Source organism: Cajanus cajan, chromosome 3, assembly GCF_000230855.2.
Source record: "Cajanus cajan strain Asha chromosome 3, NIPB_CcT2T_4, whole genome shotgun sequence".
In the NCBI taxonomy this organism is placed as follows: Eukaryota; Viridiplantae; Streptophyta; class Magnoliopsida; order Fabales; family Fabaceae; genus Cajanus; species Cajanus cajan.
The window spans coordinates 27,478,743-27,496,345 of record NC_138519.1 but is presented as its reverse complement, the minus strand read 5'-3'; the positions used below and the strand labels follow the sequence as shown (position 1 = coordinate 27,496,345).

The 17,603-nt window shown below is 36.8% G+C and overlaps 1 long non-coding RNA gene across 1 annotated transcript; it reads right to left on the bottom strand.

The window, feature by feature from the left end:
- Positions 1-1,518: 1,518 nt before the first annotated feature.
- LOC145955704 (uncharacterized) lies at positions 1,519-16,650 on the bottom strand. The gene is made up of 3 exons (XR_014432364.1): positions 15,943-16,650; positions 9,995-10,119; positions 1,519-1,762 (listed from the first exon to the last, which is right to left on the bottom strand). It is a non-coding gene; the product is annotated as an uncharacterized LOC145955704 (long non-coding RNA).
- Positions 16,651-17,603: the final 953 nt, after the last annotated feature.

Genomic DNA, 17,603 nt, shown 5'->3' with positions numbered 1-17,603 from the left:
TTGGGTCTGGAATATTCACATCGCATTTTTTCACGCAAATTATTTCATTTCAACCGTCAAATTGACTTCCCTTAATTGGATAAAGTTTAGAATAACTGATAGGTATTTGCCCTTTGACAACTTTATGATATTGCATTGTGAAGAACTAAGGGTGGTTGTACTTTTAGTATAAATGGCATTGCTTTCACTTTGAATAACTTAACCAATGAAATAAGTATCAAATAATGGTCTGAGACAGTTTCCTTAAATGAGGATGTTATTATTTAATAAGAATAAATTAATCTATAAAAATGCCTTCTTTTAATAAATCACAATAATTTAGTTTTGACTTTGGTTTTTAAGTTGTTTTTAATGCTTTGTTTGCATTTGGAATATCAACATTTTGCAATAAAATTAAGATCCAACACTTTGTAGTTCCCTATACTTCTACTAAAGTAATTCTTCCATTTTTTTTCTGCTTTTTATTTCATTGATATTTTCTATTATTTATTTCGCATATAAGAAGGATTTTAAATAAAAGTCACCATTGAAAATATCTTCATGATTTACGATAAAATTCAAAACTTTTCTTTAATTTTATTTAACAACCATAATATGTGTCATTAAATAATAACAATAAAATTTTTATAACTAAATTAATTACATACGTTTACGTAATTAATAAACTCAATGTATTTCTCAAGTTTAGTCTTTTTTTTCAATGATTTTTTTTGGTGTATTACTTTTACAAAGAATTTAATTTTACTCAAGTTATTAAAAATTTAAATTTAAAATATCTCTATTTTCTGAATTCATTTTTTTCCCTTTAAAATTATAAAAAAAACTATATTTAAACTTACTATTTTAACAGATTTAAAAATTTAAATATATAACTATATTTTATTAAAAATTCAAATTTAATATATGCCTAGTTTTATATTTTAAATTTTAAATTTTAAATTTTAAATTTTAAATTTTAAATTTTAAATTTTAAATTTTAAATTTTAAATTTTAAATTTTAAATTTTAAATTTTAAATTTTAAATTTTAAATTTTAAATTTTAAATTTTAAATTTTAAATTCTACATTACAAATTTTAAATTTTAACATTTAAAATTTAAATTTTAAATTTTAGATTTTAGATTTTAGATTTTAGATTTTAAATTTTAAATTTTAAACTTTAAACTTTAAATTTAAAATTGAAAATTTTAAACTTTAGATTTTAAATTTTAAATTTTAAATTTTAATTTTAAATTTTAAATTTTAAATTTTAAATTTTAGATTTTAGATTTTATATTTTAAATTTAAAATTTTAAAATTTAAAATTTAAAATTTAAATTTTAAATTTTGAATTTTGAATTTTGAATTTTGAATTTTGAATTTTAAATTTTAAATTTTAAATTTTAAATTTTAAATTTTAAATTTTAAATTTTAAATTTTAAATTTTAAATTTTAAATTTTAAATTTTAAATTTTAAATTTTAAATTTTAAATTTTAAATTTTAAATTTTAAATTTTAAATTGTAACGACCCGACAGGTCCTACACAACCCATTGAACACCGGAAACACTAGGCAGAAAGAACAGGTATATAAGTATAGGTTCTAGAATATAAATATACACAAGGTCCTTCTCCGTCTCGAGTTAGAGTGACAAAACAACAATTCAAACAATATACATCGCCAAACACTACACCTAGTAGCTACTACAACAAAACAGCAATAAAACATAGCCAGCTCCTCCTGCCAGCTGCCGACTCATCGCGAGCCATATACCTATTTCTGTTCTGCTCCCGTATATAATACGATCATAGCAGTCCAACCACAAGGAAACAGAAAAGGGTAAGTTAGTATAAAAAGAACAACGTATAGCAAACTTTTATGTAATTAGAACAACTTCAACCGTCAACACAACAACATTCTACTTCCATCAATTTATACAACCAACCAGCAATTAGGTATAAATGCGTCGTCACGCATATTAACTCGGAGATCTCCTACAACAACTCAGCCCTTTAGGCCTACAACAACTCAGCTCTTTAGGCCTACAACAACTCAGCCCCTTTAGGCCTACAACAACTCAGCTCTTTAGGCCTACAACAACTCAGCCCTTTAGAGCTACAACAACTTAGCCCTTTAGGCCTACAACAACTCAGCCCTTTAGGCCTACAACAACTCAGCCCTTTAGGCCTACAACAACTCAGCCCTTTAGGCATACAACAACTCAACATTCAACACAACTCAACTTTTTCAACTCAACATATCAACTTACAACACAACACAACTATACAACTCAACATCAGCTTGCAACACAACACGACTATACAACTCAACATCAACTTGCAACACAACACAACTATACAGTTCAACATCAACTTGCAACATCATCTACTAGTCATCACATATTATCAACCACTTCAACTCAACTCAACATAGAACAACATAATACAATACAAGTAATATCTCATCTCCGCGCCCTCGAAGTTGCGCGCAACGCAATACAACCAGAGAGCCCTAGGGGGCCAACGCGCCCAGCGCAAGCATGCTCGTGCTCAGCGGGACTCAGCCAGAGAGCACAAGGCTCTCCCGCGCTTGGCGCAATACCCATTGCGCCCAGCGCAGGCCAGGCAGGGACTCCAGGGAGTCTCCCGCGCCCGGTGTACTTAACCCAGCGCTCAGCGCGGGGTAGGCAGAGACCACCCCTTGGTCTCGCGCCCAACGCAATTGGAATTGTGCCCAGCGCCCACGAGGCAGAGACTCCCAAGGAGTCTCACGCCCAGTGCGACAAGGGTCACGCTCAGCGCAGCCTCTAGAGCCCAACAGCAAGTTACAATGGGTATCGCGCTTAGCGCGGTCCAAGTCGCGCCCAGCGAGGGCCAACCCGAGACCCACATTTTCAAGCGCGCCCAGCGCACTCATCAAGGCGCTCAGCGAGCTTGGCTAAATGAGGTCCCTTGGTGGCCACGCGCTCAGCGCGATGAACAGCGCTCAGCGCAAAGCTCATCTGCAACCTTACCAAGTTCGAAATTTTTCCCAAACACCTGCAAAAGTCACTATCCAGTACATGCAATCCAGCCAAAGTATCACATTTCCATCTAAGAGTTCAAAAACAACATCTTTTTATACATGCATCCACAAAATCATAGGAAACCAAGAATTTCCCAAAAACCCCCAAAGTCGCCCAAAGCTTTAATGCCACACCCAAACAACCAAAGATTCGAAAATCAAAATCAGCTACCTGAGTTCTCAGACTCATTTCAACCAAACCACAACAAGAAAACTAACTTCCCTTACCTCGGGTGAAGATTCCGAGCTCCGGGAAGTGGAAGACGAAGAACGGAGGAGAAGAGGGATTGGAGAAGAATATGAAAGAAGCTCCGCACGGTTTTAATAAAAAATTTTAATCCTTTAATCAGCACCTTTAGCCACCAAAAACCACAAGCTCAATGCGAGAAAGGAGAAGTAAGAGTATGGAATGAGTGAGTAAAGGAGTGATAGGGAAACTGAGTGAGAAGAGAGTGCAGAAGAAGGAAAAGAAAAATAGGGGTCTCACAACCTCCCCAACAACAAGAGTTTTCGTCCCCGAAAACCGACTTACTTGGGAAGAGAAACGGATACTGCTCCCTGCACTGTTGCTCCACCTCCCAAGTAGCCTCACCCGTAGCTGCATCCCACAACACCTTCACCAGAGCAATGGACTTGCCCCTCAACTCCTTCAGCTTATGGTCAATCACAGCTACTGGTAACTTCTCAAAGGTCAGATTCTCCTTCACCGGCACATCATCCAACTCCACTATATGACTCGGGTCATGAACGTACTTCCTCAGCTGGGAAACATGAAACACATCGTGTAGGTTTGAAAAAGATGGTGGAAAAGCCAACCGATAAGCAACCGGACCCACACGCTGTATAATCTGATGGGGACCCACAAACCTCGGTGTCAACTTCTTCGCTTTCAGTGCTCTACCCACACCCGTAGTCGGAGTCACCTTCAGAAACACATGTTCCCCTTCGGCAAACCCCAAAGGCTTCCTCCTCTTGTCAGCATACGACTTCTGCCCACTCTGAGCAATCTTCATCCTCTCCTTAATGATCTTCACCTTCTCAGTAGTTTATAGGATTAACTCCGGTCCCACAACCACTGACTCACCATCTTGATACCAGCACAAAGGAGTCCTACATCTCCTGCCATACAAGGCTTCAAACGGCGCCATCCCAATACTAGCATGAAAGCTATTATTGTACGTAAATTCCACCAACGGTAGGACCTCCTCCTAGCTACCCAAGTGGTCCAACACACAAGCCCTCAACAAATTTTCCAAGGACTGGATTGTCTTCTTTGACTGACCATCCGTCTGAAGATGATAAGCAGAACTCAGCTTCAACCTCGTGTCTAAGGCTTGGTGTAGACTCTGTCAAAATCTGGAAGTGAACCTCGGATCTCTGTCTGAAATAATACTGGAAGGCACCCCGTGCAACCGTACTATTTCCCTCACATATAACTGCGTCAGCTTCTCCAAGGACCACTTGATGTTGACAGGCAAGAAATGTGCACCCTTGGTCAACCGATCAACAATCACCCAGATAGCATCACTATTCCTAGCTGACCTAGGCAACCCCACAATGAAATCCATAGTAATGCTATCCCACTTCCATTCTAGAATCTCCATCTGCTGCATCAACCCACTCGGCTTCTGATGCTCAACCTTTGCCTTCTGACAGGTCAGACAGGCCGCCACATACTCAGTTATCTCCCTCTTCATACCAGACCACCAGAAAGTCCTCTTGAGGTCCTGGTACATCTTAGTCATGCCTGGATGTATGCTAAGTCTACTCTTGTGGCCTTCCTCCAACACAGCTCTCTTCAGCTTAGCATCTTGAGGTAGGCAAATCCTGCCCTTGAACCTCAAGATTCCATCTTCTCCCAACTCAAAGCCAACTGCCTTCTCGGTACCCAGCAAACCCAGAAGTTTCACCAACTCGACATCCTGCAACTGCTTGAGTCCAACCTGCCTCAAGAACTCATTAGTTATGGTAATTGCCCCACAACTAATGTGATCCTGAGCTAACTCCACACAGAGATTTAAATCCCTGAACTTCTCCACCAACTCTAGCTCCTTCACCATCATCCCAAACATGTGAATGGATTTCCTGCTTAGCGCGTCCGCCACAACATTGGCCTTGCCAGGATGATACTTCAACTAGAAATCATAGTCCTTCAGAAACTCCATCCATCGTCTCTGCCTCATGTTCAACTCCTTCTGATCAAACAGGTACTTTAAACTCTTGTGATCATTAAAGACGCTGAACTGAGCACCATACAGATAGTGTCGCCATATCTTCAAGGCAAAAACAACGGCTGCCAACTCCAAATCATGAGTGGGATAATTCCTCTCATGGTTCTTCAGTTGCCTTGAAGCATATGCCACCACTTTCCTGTGTTGCATCAGCACACACCCAAGACCCTGGAGAGAGGCATCACAATACACCTCAAAGGGTTCACCAGAATCCGGCAACACCAACACAGGAGAAGTAGTCAACCTCCTCTTCAACTCCTCAAAACTCCGCTCACAAGCATCGGTCCAAATGAACGGCTGCTCCTTCCTCGTCAACTGGGTTAGAGGCGCTACTATCTTGGAGAATCCTTCTATGAACCACCGATAGTAACTCGCGAGACCCACGAAAATCCGTATATCAGTGACAGTCCTCGGGCGCTCCCATTGCAACACCGACTCCACCTTTGCCGGATCAACAGTAATCCCCTCAGCTGAAATTACGTGGCCCAAGAACTTCAATTCATCCAACCAAAACTCACATTTAGAAAGCTTGGCATACAACTGCTTCGCCTTCAAAATTTCCAGTACCATCCTCAGATGTTCTCCATGCTCTTCTGGGGTCCTTGAATAAATCAAAATATCATCGATGAACACCACAACGAATTTATCCAAGAACGACCGAAAGATCCTGTTCATGTAATCCATGAACACAGCAGGGGCGTTGGTCACACCAAACGGCATCACAACATATTCATAGTGACCATACCTAGTCCTGAAAGCAGTCTTCGGTATGTCACCCTCCTTCACCCTAATCTGGTGATAGCTCGACCTCAAATCAATCTTTGAAAACACCGATGCTCCCCTCAGTTGATCCATCAAGTCATCTATTCGAGGGAGTGGATATTTTTTCTTGATGGTCAACTTGTTCAACTGCCGGTAATCCACACAAAGTCGACTACCTCCATCCTTCTTCTTCACCAACAACATAGGAGCACCCCACGACGAAACGCTCGGCCGCACCAACTGTTTCTCCAATAGGTCTTCCAACTGACCTTTCAACTCAACCAACTCTGCAGGAGCCATCCTATAGGGAGCCACCGACACTGGCCCCGCTCCTGGAACCAAGTCAATGCTAAACTCCATCTCCTATTAGGAGGCAACCCAGGCACTTCATCCGGGAACACCTCAACAAAATCCCGTACTACATCAATCTCTGCAATAACTCTTTCAGTCTCCACACTCATGGCAGCAAGTAGAAGACAACACACTGCTCCATCCCTCATCCATGATTCAGCTTGGCTAGCTGAAATCAACAACTCATCCTCCTCCTGAGGAAAGATCAACCGCTTATTGACACAATCTATAAGGATACGATTGGCAGATAACCAATCCATCCCTAAGATTATGTCAATATCAACTAAAGGCAAACAAATCAAGTTTACCTTATACCTCTTCCCATTCACTTCAATAGAGCAACCAACACACAACTCAGAAGCAACTACTGAAGCAGATGCGGGCGTCGACACTAACAGTCTCAACCCCAGATCACATACAGGGACACCCAACATGGCAACACAAGCATAAGAGATAAAGGAGTGAGAAGTTCCAGAATCAAACAAAAACACCACATCCTTACCAGCATCTCTACCCTTCCCCTTCACAAGGTCAGAAGAAGTTGAAGCCTCAACACCTGTCAAAGCAAAGACCCTACCAGCAGCAGTGGGTCTGTCACCCCTCTGAGCATCTCCTTTCTGAGCATCACTCCTCCGAGTATTCCTCTCCGGTCTATTTCTGGTGGGGCAGTTGAAAGATACATGGCCCATCTGCTGGCACCTGAAACATCGATTCTCTGTGTGGGGACAATCCCTGATCATATGGGACCCACCACACCTGTAACATCTAAGGGCAGCTCCTCCACCCTGTCTTCCACCACCAGCAGCACCAAAAGGTTGCCTGATGACAGGACCCCCTTGATGTGGTTGGGGCCTATCATATGGCTTCCTCTGGCTCCCTCCTTTCTTGGACCTGGATGGCCCCTCAGCAGTCTTCACCCTGCGATTACCACCTTCCAACCGCTCAACCACCTTCGCCTTCTCCACCAAGGCTGGAAATTCGGTGATGGTCATAGGTACCACCACCTTCTTCAGATCATATTTCAATCCCTCAGCAAACTTCTGATACTTCCAAGCCTCGGCGATACCTTGCGAATAAAAACGAGCGAGGTGCTCGAATTTCATCGCATATTCAGGAACGGTCATACCTCCTTGGTGTAAGCGCATGAATTCAGCTTCCTTGGCATGCCTCACACTCTCAGGAAAGTACTTCTCCAAAAACATCCTTCTGAAACACTCCCAGTCCACAACCACCCCCCTGGCAGTCAACATATGATGGGTACCCCTCCACCAATGCTCGACTTCTCCAACAAGCATGTACACCGCATAAGCTAGCCTCCTCTCTTGAGAACATCCCAGTACAGTGAAGATCTTCTCAAGCTCACAAATCCAGTTGCCAGCCACCTCTGGATCTGCCTCTCCCTTGAACTGAGGAGGATGGCACTTCCAGAACTCAGCCAGGTCCCGGCTCTCCTATGACCCAGTGGGCCTTGTTGCACCAGCTGCAGCTCTCTCCGCCTCCATCCTAGCAAAATAGGCATTTTGCTGTTGCATAGCCATGGCCATCATCTCCATGGCCCGGGCTATCTGTTCATTGGCTCTAGACATTGTCTACAAAAGCAACAACACCTTTAGCAACAATATCTAAACCAAACAACAATTCAACAATACAACAAAACATCACAACAATCAACATAGCAAACAACACATCAAGACATCACAACTCAGAGTTCAACACAACAAAAGCCTAAAGGAACCACCCCCAAAGAGTGTCCACTAGACTCGAACTGCTTTGATACCACTAAAGTGAAACGACCCGACAGGTCCTACACAACCCATTGAACACTGGAAACACTAGGCAGACAGAACAGGTATATAAGTATAGGTTCTAGAATATAAATATACACAAGGTCCTTCTCCGTCTCGAGTTAGAGTGTCAAAACAACAATTCAAACAATATACATCGCCAAACGCTACACCTAGTAGCTACTACAACAAAACAGCAATAAAACGTAGCCAGCTCCTCCTGCCAGCTGCCGACTCACCGCGAGCCATATACCTATTCCTGTTCTACTCCCGTATATAATACGATCATAGCAGTTCAACCACAAGGAAACAGAAAAGGGTAAGTTAGTATAAAAAGAACAACATATAGCAAACTTTTAAGTAATTAGAACAACTTCAACCGTCAACACAACAACATTCTACTTCCATCAATTTATACAACCAACCAGCAATTAGGTATAAATGCGTCATCACGCATATCACCTCGGAGATCTCCTACAACAACTCAGCCCTTTAGGCCTACAACAACTCAGCTCTTTAGGCCTACAACAACTCAGTCCCTTTAGGCCTACAACAACTCAGCTCTTTAGGCCTACAACAACTCAGCCCTTTAGGCCTACAACAACTCAGCCCTTCAGGCCTACAACAACTCAGCCCTTTAGGCCTACAACAACTCAACCCTTTAAGCCTACAACAACTCAGCCCTTTAGGCCTACAACAACTGAGCCCTTTAGGCTTACAACAACTCAGCCCTTTAGGCCTACAACAACTCAACATTCAATACAACTCAACTTTTTCAACACAACATATCAACTTACAACACAACACAACTATACAACTCAACATCAGCTTGCAACACAACACGACTATACAACTCAACATCAACTTGCAACACAACACAACTATACAGTTCAACATCAACTTGCAACATCATCTACTAGTCATCACATATTATCAACCACTTCAACTCAACTCAACATAGAACAACATAATACAATACAAGTAATATCTCATCTTCGCGCCCGGTGCCCTCGAAGTTGCGCCCAGCGCAATACAACCAGAGAGCCCTAGGGGGCCAACGCGCCCAGCGCAAGCATGCTCGTGCTCAGCGGGACTCAGCCAGAGAGCACAAGGCTCTCCCGCGCTTGACGCAATACCCATTGTGCCCAGCGCAGGCCAGGCAGGGACTCCAGGGAGTCTCCTGCGCCCGGCGTACCTAACCCAGCGCTCAGCGCGGGGTAGGCAGAGACCACCCCTTGGTCTCGCGCCCAACGCAATTGGAATTGCGTCCAACGCCCACGAGGCAGAGACTCCCAAGGAGTCTCACGCCCAGCGCGACAAGGGTCGCGCTCAGCGCAACCTCTAGAGCCCAACAACAAGTTCCAAGGGGTATCGCGCTTAGCGCGGTCCAAGTCGCGCCCAGCGAGGGCCAACCCGAGACCCACATTTTCAAGCGCGCCCAGCGCACTCATCAAGGCGCTCAACGAGCTTGGCTAAATGAGGTCCCCTGGTGGCCACGCGCTCAGCGCGATGAACAGCCCTCAACGCAAAAATCATCTGCAAGCTTACCAAGTTCGAAAATTTTCCCAAACATCTTCAAAAGTCACTATCCAGTACATGCAATCCAGCCAAAGTATCACATTTCCATCTAAGAGTTCAAAAACAACATCTTTTTATACATGCATCCACAAAATCATAGGAAACCAAGAATTTCCCAAAAACCCCAAAGTCCCCCAAAGCTTTAATGCCACACCTAAACAACCAAAGATTCGAAAATCAAAATCATCTACTTGAGTTCTCAAACTCATTTCAACCAAACCACAACAAGAAAACTAACTTGCCTTACCTCGGGTGAAGATTCCAAGCTCCGGGAAGTGGAAGACGAAGAACGGAGGAGAAGAGGGATTGGAGAAGAAGATGAAAGAAGCTCCGCACGGTTTCGACAAAAAATTTTAATCCTTCAATCAGCGCCTTCAGCCACCAAAAACCACAAGCTCAATGAGAGAAAGGAGAAGTAAGAGTAAGGAATGAGTGAGTAAAGGAGTGATAGGGAAACTGAGTGAGAAGAGAGTGCGGAAGAAGGAAAAGAAAAATAGGGGTCTCACATAAATCAAATTTTAAATTTTAAATTTTAAATTTTAAATTTTATTTTATTATCAATATTTTTAAATTTTAAAAATTCATTTTAAAATTTATAATCAAATAAGTTTAATCAACATTTTGAAACTAAATCAAAGTTATTTTTATTTATAAATTGAAAATTTGATTTGTTTTGAGTTCTTTTCAACAAATTTTCTTTAAAATCTACAATAAATTATTAAATTTAGACATTTTTTAAACTAAGTTATGTAAGTTTAGTCCTTTTTTACAATGATTTTATTTTTTTCATTATTTTTACAATGAATTTAATTTTTCTGAACTTATTAAAAAATAAAATTTAAATTATGCCTAATTTTGAATTTAGTATTTCATTTATTTTTTAATAGTTTTAAAATTACTAAAATTAATTTTAAAACTTATCTATAACATTATATAAAAGGGATACAAATATTCATAACCACCATTTGGTCTCCACTTTTAGTATGACCTTTTTACCCTTAATAACCACCATCTTAATACAAGTCATTATCATCTCTATATTTTTAAAATCTTTTATTCCTCACCAAATAACCTTTTTAAGTAACTGCACTTATTATTCTCACTCTCACAATTTCGTCTTTCTTGCTTCCTCTCTTTTTGTTAAGCCAACTACACATCGGTGCATAATCTATCCTCCATTATGGTATATCCTCTCTTACTTCCTCTATTATACTTTTCATTATATACATCCCCTTCATTCTTGGTTTCATTTCATTTTGTTTTCCTTTCATTTTGAATGTTTCCTCTAAAAACATAAACCGTACATAGTTAATAGTGCGACTTATAAAGGTTCAGATGCGATTTGTAGTAATTTTGTTTTCTTTTATTTTTGTGCATTTGCGCTTATGTATATTAGATTTCGTTGTTTTGTTCACTCTAAAAAATTGCTCCATCTTGAGGTTTTCTCATAGTTCAGATGCAATTTGGAGTAATTTGGAGTTTTTGAATGAATATTTGGGTCTGGAATATTCACATTGCATTTTTTCTCACAAATTGTTTCATTTCAACCGTCAAATTGACTTCCCTTAATTGGATAAAGTTTAGAATAACTTATAGGTATTTGCCCTTTGAAAACTTTATGATATTGCATTGCGAAGAACTAAGGGTGGTTGTACTTTCAGTACAAATGGCATTGCTTTCACTCTGAATAACTTAACCATTGAAATAGGTATCAAATAATGGTCTCAGATAGTTTCCTTAAATGAGGATGCTATTATTTAATAAGAATAAATCAATCTATTAAAATGCCTTTTTTTAATAAATGACAATAATTTAGTTTTGACTTTGGTTTTTAGGTTGTTTTTAATGCTTTGTTTGCATTTGGAGTATCAACATTTTGCAATAAAATTAAGATCCAACACTTTGTCGTTCCCTATACTTCTACTAAAGTAATTCTTCCATTTTTTTTTCTGCTTTTTATTCCATTGATATTTTCTATTATTTATTTCGCATATAAGAAGAATTTTAAATAAAAGTCACCATTGAGAATATCTTCATGATTCACGTTAAATTTAAAAACTTTCCTTTAATTTTATTTAACAATCATAATATGTGCCATTAAATAATAACAATAAAATTTTTATAATTAAATTAATTACATACGTTTACGTAATTAATAAACTCAATGTATTTCTCAAGTTTAGTTTTTTTTTACAATGATTTTTTTGGCGTATTATTTTTACAAAGAATTTAATTTTATTCAAGTTATTAAAAATTTAAATTTAAAATATCTCTATTTTCTGAACTCATTTTTTCCCTTTAAAATTATAAAAAAAAAATCATATTTAAACTTACTATCTTAATAGATTTAAAATTTTAAATATATAACTATATTTTATTAAAAATTCAAATTTAATATATGCCTAATTTTATATTTTAAATTTTAAATTTTAAATTTTAACATTTAAAATTTAAAATTTAAAATTTAAATTTTAGATTTTAGATTTTAGATAAATAACCAATATATATATATATAACACAAAAAATAACCAATATAAAATTTTATAAATAAATTATTTTAAATTCTAAAATAAAATACATATAGAGGCACGAAGTGCCTCGACCCCGCTAGTAATCAAATAAATTTATTCAAAAAATTTTAAAACTATATTACAGTTATTTTTTATTTATTACTTGAAAATTGGATTTCTTTTTAGTTTTTTTACAAAATATATTATTAAAAATTCTACAATAAATTATTAAATTTTGTCATTTTTTTAATCTAAATTATGTTTACTCATTTAAACAAATTAAAATTAAACTTAAAAATAATAAATTAAATATTTTCTCAATTTTAATCATTTTTTACCAGGAAATTATGTTAATAATTTCTATAATAAATAAATAAATCAATATATATACATAACACAAAAAAACAACCAATTTAAAATTTTATAAATAAATTATTTTAAATTCTAGAATAAAATATATATAGAGACACGAAGTGCCTCGACTCCACTAGTAAATATAATTTAAATACCTTGATAAGGTAAAAAGCTGGTTACATTGTCATCAGGGGTGGAACTACATGTAGCTGAGCTGGGGTTGGGGAAGCCTCTCGGCCCCTCTGACTTTTTTTTTCTTCTTCTTTAATTTGTAAATCAGTGACCATGGGTGGGGAGAGGGGGCCCTCTGATTTTTTCTTTAATTTGTAAATCAGTAAATAATTTAAATAAATAAGAAATGGGAAGTAAAATTGTCAAAGCTCATTATTGGAAAATTTTAATATAGTAACAGAGTTTTAATATTTAATTAACTTTACAATTTTTTAAATTAGCGATTATGGGCTTGATTTTCTTCGCCTTTGGATGAGGTTTGGAAAGTGTTAAATATAAAATGTTAATAGTTGTTGCAAAGTGTTAAATGTAAAATGCAAAGAATTTTTGCATGTAATTATCCATTTATAATTGTTGTAAGTATTAAACCTTGAATGTAGTATTTATGTTATTTGTATACATCCTATTAAATAATTTAATAGTTCTAATAACCTGATTAGTTGAATTCGTAGTATTAAAACTTGAATGTAATATTTATATTATTTTGTAATTTTTACTAATTCAATAACTATATATATATATATATATATATATATATATATATATATATATATATATATATATATATATATATATATGAGAGGTTATAATTATACTGGTGTAACTTTTACTAAATATTACACTGTTCAATAACTTTATATTAATTGTGAATTTTGTAAATCCAACTGTTAAATTGAAAGTTCAATCACTTTATACGTGTATATCAAATTTTGTTAAAATTGAACAACAACTTGAAGGTAATCAAAATGTTCATATTTTAGTATATTTTGAAATGAATATATTATGTTAATTTTGTTTTATAAAAATGAAGTATCAAATCATCTTGAATTAATATTGTAACACCCAGTTTTTTTTTTTTTATATTATTGATGGCATTTTCGTAATTATGGATGGCATTTTCATAATTTTAACAAAGTTATAAGGGTATTTCTGGGTGTCGGAACGGACCGTTCCAAATGCGAAACGGGCCGTTCAAAAAGAAAGAATGTGCTGCTTTTCAAAGACCCAGAACGGGCCTGGAACGGGCCATTCTGGTTTGGAGAACGGGCCGTTCTAGAAGCAGAACGGGCCGTTCTGCTGAGATTGAGAACGGGCCGTTCTGGTTTCAGAACGGGCCGTTCTGGTTTCAGAACGAGCCGTTTTGGTTTCAGAACGGGCCGTTCTGGTTTCAGAACGGGCCGTTCTGGTTTCAGAACGGGCCGTTCTGCTTTTTGGGAACGGGCCGTTCCGATTTTGGAATGGGCCGTTCCAGTTGAAAAATTTGCCCACGTTTGAAGGATCTGGAACGGGCCGTTCCGAAACCAGTACAGGCCGTTCTGGTTGCGCCAGGTTGCCTATAAATAGGGGCCAGGGGTGAAAAATTTTATATTCAGTAAGAAGTGAAAATTTTAGAGAGAGAAAGAGAGAGAGAGAGAGAGAGAGAGAGAGAAAGAAAGAAAGAAAGAGAGAAAGAAAGAAAGAGAGGGAAAGAAAAAGGGAATCCAGAAGAGGAGGCTCTGCTCAAGTTTCAACTCCGCTTATCCAGGTAAGGGGGGGGAGTGAGAACCTCGCTCAGGGGTGTGGGGATAATTGTTGGATAGTTGTTTGTCGGATTGGCCCCCAATCCCTTGCCATTGTTCTATTTGATTTTCTATTTACTCTACTTTGTTGAAGGTGCCGTTGTTCTGTTTGATCTACTTTGTTCTTTATTGAAGGTGCCGTTGTTCTGTCTAATTTTCTATTTATTCTACTTTGTTCTTTGTTGAAAGTAATAAATGAATATGACATTAATGTTAATAATAAATGAGTTTTAATATGACCAAGAATGCTCTCTAGATCTCTGTGAATTCCTGTGCGATCCTTATGAAGAGTATTGATGACATGACCTTGTGAAATATGGACAAAAGGACATGAGACCTAAGAATGAACTATTGAGACAAGCTATGACTATGAGAACATGAAAAATGATGACATGAAGTACTAAATGAAATAAGTTAAATGTTGAGTCAATGAAATAATGACTGTATGACATGCATCATATGCATATATTATTCCAGGTGTGCCGCTGAGGCCGCATACCAGCGATATAACTTGCTAACAAGGTGTACCTTAGAGTCACCGACATTTGATGCTAATAAGGTGTACCTTAGAGTCACCGACAATTGATGCTAATAAGGTGTACCTTAGAGTAACCGATAATTGATGCTAATAAGGTGTACCTTAGGGTCACCGACAGTTGATGCTAATAAGGTGTACCTTAGGGTCACCGACAGTTGATGCTAACAAGGTGTACCTTAGGGTCACCAACAGTTGTAACTAGGTGTGCCTTAGGATCACCAGTGATGATATGTGAAACTTCCTTATGGCGCCACATGCATGTATTTATAAGTCAAGTTCATGACATCATTGCTTGATAAATGAATATATATGTGATATTGATGATGTATGTGTATTGTTTATAAGTGACTTATATTTGTTGTGTGTGTGTGTGGGTGCTATCTAGTCTTTATTTCTGCACTTGAAACTGAGTGAGATGTTTCTCACTCCCTTGTTGTTTTTGTATATGTTTAAATTATGTTGCAGGCGATCATCATCACGAGGATGTTGGTGATGAGGCTTAAGGCTTCAGTTGGGCATGCTCTGATAGGATGTGACATCGGGGCTTAGCTAGCTTAAGTTAATCTGTTATTATTTTAAAAGCCTTACTTTTCTCTTCTTTTGTAATTTTGAACGCTCTTGAGAAAAGACCAAAATGTACATCTTTGACATTGTATTTTTATTACATGACTTGAAATGTATAAATTAATTCCTAACTAGAAGGCATTGTCACTTTTGCTGGAATTAATCTATATTTTCTTTGATTTCTTGAATTTTGATACTTACATGATGACTTCCTATGTTTTGATGAGTTATGAATGTGAATCTTCTACCTTTTGAGACAATTGTTTTATCTATGAAAGATTTTATTCACTCAAAAAGAAAAAAAAATTGTTTATAATTACTGTGTATTTATGTTAGGGTAGAGGGTGTCACAAATATAAAATTTTGTATATATAATCTAAGAGATATAAAATTTTAATCTAACGGTTAAATTTACAAAATTCACAATGAAGTTTCTTACTCTGAATTGCATTATCCACTCGTTGTTCATAGCTAACAATGTTGTTCCACGATGGTGGCACATCCCTCTCCGGTTTCATAGTCTGAATTGCATTATCCACTCGTTGTCTGTAGCTAACAATGTTGTCCCAGAATTGTGGCGCATTCCTCGACGGTTTCATAGTCTGAATCAAATGATTCACTTGTTGTTCGTAGTTAATGTTATCCCAGGATTGTGACGCATACCTTTGCGGTTTCATAGTGTGAATCAAATGATTCACTTGCTGTTCGTAGCTAACGATGTTGTCCCAGGATTGTGGCCCATTTCTATGCGGTTTCATAGTCTGAATCAAATGATTCACTTGTCCTTCATAACTAGAGATGTTGGAGTTCTGAAGAGGACTAGGATTCGTGGACCTTTGCCGTGATGGGTAATCGTTATCCTCTGTTTCCAAAAAGTCACAGTGATCGCAAAAATGGGATAACATCGTGTTTTGAGGTGTTTGATTGATGGGAAGTGTGGAAGAATATATGTACAAGATTTTGATGATAGCAAAGCAATTGTAAAAAATAAAAGGTCAAGATTAAGAAGGAGCAAAATTTTAAGTAATATCTAGAAGTTAACGACTAACAGAAAGTTTGGCCTTTCATCTTCCTTCAATTTCACTTACGGATGACTTCACGTTCACGTAAAGAGGCTAAGAACTTGCCCATTTTTATAGAGATAATCCTCTCTTATCTTTTGTCTGATTTGAAAGAAAAAGGAAGGATATATACCAAGAAAAAAAAATGGCACAGGAGTTAGCATAAATTAAAGGTGACGAAGTGGAAGACAGAATATTTAGTAAGAATATAAAAGATATGAATAAAGGAAAGGAATATAAAAGATAACGCAAAGAAATATTTTTTTCCGTAGCAAATATTACAATACGAAAACAATATTCTTTATATATATATATATATATATATATATATATATATATATATAAAGTAGTGTAGGTCGTCAATCTACTTTCTTGCTTAAATTGTCATATTAAAAAACAAAATTACATCTAGACAGATTTTTTAGGAACCAAAAGGTTTAGTAAATATCAGTTTTTGTTAGAAACTATCATGCAGTACGACACTAAATATTAATTTTCCTACAATAATAACTTTGAATGCCTATTCACTCCCTTACCTCAATTACTATATATTCACTATTTGAATGTCTATTATCATATATCCCTCTAATTGATCATATAAAAAAAAATATCATATTCTGACCCAATAATGTTTTATTGTTTTTGGTTAATTTTAATATGTAAGATACAATTGGATACTCTTTTCATATTTTCTATTCCATAAACTTTCATCTCATAACCTCCCACTCTCAATTTTCCTTTGACTCTCATAATTTTTTCTATATTTAATAAAGTTACATCTCATAGCCTCCTACCCATTTCCCATCTCACAATGTTCCATGTTAATATTTTTAATATCATTTGCATATGAAATAATGGTATGGATATGATCACGAAGAAGAACATCAAATGTTAAAAGATGAAGAATCAAACATTCTAATGTGAATATGTTTCATAATATATGTAAGTTTTGTATTGTCTTTCTCCATTTTATATATAATTATTGCGTATTGATATGTTTCATCTTAAATATGACTTATTCTTTTTTTTTTTTTAGAAT